At 41.8% G+C, this 2,764-nt stretch overlaps 1 non-coding gene across 1 annotated transcript; it reads right to left on the bottom strand.

Annotated features, from left to right (window-relative positions):
• Positions 1-560: 560 nt before the first annotated feature.
• On the bottom strand, positions 561-632 carry trnae-cuc (transfer RNA glutamic acid (anticodon CUC)). Its single transcript has one exon. It is a non-coding gene; the product is annotated as a tRNA-Glu (tRNA).
• Positions 633-2,764: the final 2,132 nt, after the last annotated feature.

Here is a 2,764-nt window from a genome sequence, read left to right as displayed (position 1 = left end):
CAAATCATACAAGCGGTTCATTGCTTCATTTTAAAAAAATATTAGCAAATATGATTCTTTTAGTTTTGCATTTTGGAAAATGTAATTATTATTATTTAAAATCTAAAACAAGTTCTCTAAACACACACTTCCTCACAGGTGCAGGGATTTGATCATGCGCTTGACAAGCATGTGTATTAACATGACTTAATAACTTGTTGCGCCACCAGGAAATTGGCTAGAAAATGACTACTTTCTGTGAAGTACCAAGATCTATAAACATATCACAGACAAAACAAATACACAATTCGTTTTTAATAAAAATGACGAAACCACAATCCCTGGTTTAGGAGGCCAAGGGCTTTATCTTTTGGTCTTTCCTGGCACAATTTTTAAAAAAGAAAGCAATGTCATTTGTAAAGAAACTAACTTAATTAAAAACCTAACGTTTTAGAGGTCAATTGTCATTCTGAATGTGTCCAGTAATGTGCACATTTCCTTGATTGCGAAATGTAATATGAATTAATTGCCTTCAGTTAATATTTTAGAAAAACTACTTTACTAACAGAAGAAAAACAAGCTAGCAGAAGATGGTTTCGATCCATCGACCTCTGGGTTGAGGACCCAGCACGCTTCCGCTGCGCCACTCTGCTACAGCTCCCTCATAACTGAAATACCAAGCAGCAGAAAAAAACTGAACTCATCATTTTAACTAGTCACACGGCAGTGGCCGGGCCGAACCATGGGAACGTTGCAAATCAGAGATGTTCCGTTTTCTTTTCTCCCAAATATATTATGCAAAGTATGCAACAATTCCAATATTCTGTATCTCTAAAGCATCTTAAATCGTGGAAAGCGCTCTTTGTTTAAAATTACACTGAAGACTTCTTTTGTTCGACCAGTCTTTACAATTAGATATTTTCTTGTTTTTAAGTAGATTTTGTGAAGCACATATGGAAATATATATGATTAATTGATTGATTGATTGAATGTTAGCCTGCGTTCGGTCTGGCAGGTTTAATTCTTAAAGACAACGCCGAAGGGTCTGGTAAATGACATTGTAATTATCTGAGATGCTGCATGTAGACAATAATGTAGGAGCACTACCTTTGTTCCGACAAGGTTCTATAGTGTAGTGATTATCACATCTGCTTTACACGCAGAAGGCCCTGGATTTTTAAAGTTTCTAAATTATATTAATCCCTGGTCAAGACAAAGTCTCTCTGGGGTTGGCCGATCATTAGATTGCGGATGTAAGGTCTCTGGTCCCATCATATAAGCAAGATAGTTTATTCACAAATAAATACATACACTTTTATTCATGTTTCTTTTATTGGTAAATTAACCCAATACATTATTGCATTCTGCCGCGTCAATAGACGATCAAAGCTCCTTTGTGCCAGTGCACATTCAGAGGAGACGCGCTGAGAGAATCCGTCTTCTGTGTCACTCAGTACTGCCAGCTTTCCCCCGTTGGTGATATATTGGTTAGCATAGCTGCTTTCCAAGTAATTGACCCGAGACGATTCCCAGCCAGTACAACTGTGTTTATGCCCACGTTTCAAATAATGAACATTATAAAAGAAAATCGCATTGTTTTATGTTTTCTGTACTTTTAAAGCTGAGAATCAAACACACTTTCGACAACTTCATAGCCCTGCTGGCTACGAACACGTATTGAGTCGACTGTTTCCCATGACCCTGGTGATACCGATAGGTTGTGAATGCAACCCCGGTTCCCTGAAAGAGAAAATAACCATCAAGTATGGGATATTGCCATCAGGCAGTAGGGATTGGCTGAGCTTTATAGCAAAGCTACCGATAGGCCTCTGCGCGAGCTGCCCCGTAAGCCCGTCCCCCTGGGAGCTTACATTACGCAGCGCGCAGAGACTCACTTCCTCTTTTCCTCTTCAGGCCGTGAAGGCTTCCGGAGCGACCTCACGGCTTGATGCTTATTTTCTCTTTCAGGGAACCGGGGTTGCATCCCAACCTATCGTTCCCTTTCAAGTCGAAAATAACCATCAAGTATGGGAACAGTGTACCCAAGCCGTCGTGAGGGAGGATTTTCAGCAGTAGGACAGACTTACGTCACAATTGCGTAGGCAACACATCTACGCGTATGCGGAACCGCGCCTCAGCGTCTATGCTCGCAATGACACCTGTCCTAAGGTGGAATAATCAACACCATATTGTGACAATACTCAATATGACCGCCCACTAAAGAGGGCCCAGGATGTCATCACCCCCCTACTGGAATGCGCATTCAACTGCCCTGGTGGTGGAAGGCCTGCAGATTCATATGCTAATTTAATAGCATCCACTATCCAATGGGAAAGGCGTTGTTTAGACAACGGCTGACCCAGAGTCTTAGAACCATGTCATATGAACAACTGTTCTGTTTGCCTCACAGTCGTTGTACGGTCAATATAACACCTCAATGACCACACGGGGCAGAGCATGTGTAACCGTTCTTCCTCTGGGGAAGAAAAAGGAGGAGGATGGAACACAATCAACTCGACTGGTTGTTTCATATGAAACAGGGATATGATCTTGGGTAAAAAGGCCGGATTTGGATGCATGGAGACCCTAGAACCGTCTCCTGTGAAGCGAGTACATGATGAATGCACTGATAGTGCATGTAACTCGCTCATGCGTTTGGCTGATACCACTGATAGCAAAAACGTGTTTTTTATAGACACAAGCTTCATATCCACGCTGTAGAGCAACTCGAACGGTGCCTTGGTAAGGGCTTCTAGCACCATGTCAAGGCTTCATGACGGTAAAC

This window comes from Acipenser ruthenus, chromosome 40 (assembly GCF_902713425.1).
Source record: "Acipenser ruthenus chromosome 40, fAciRut3.2 maternal haplotype, whole genome shotgun sequence".
NCBI lineage: Eukaryota > Metazoa > Chordata > Actinopteri > Acipenseriformes > Acipenseridae > Acipenser > Acipenser ruthenus.
The sequence above is the reverse complement of the archived record's forward strand: the minus strand, read 5'-3'. Positions and strand labels throughout refer to the sequence as shown.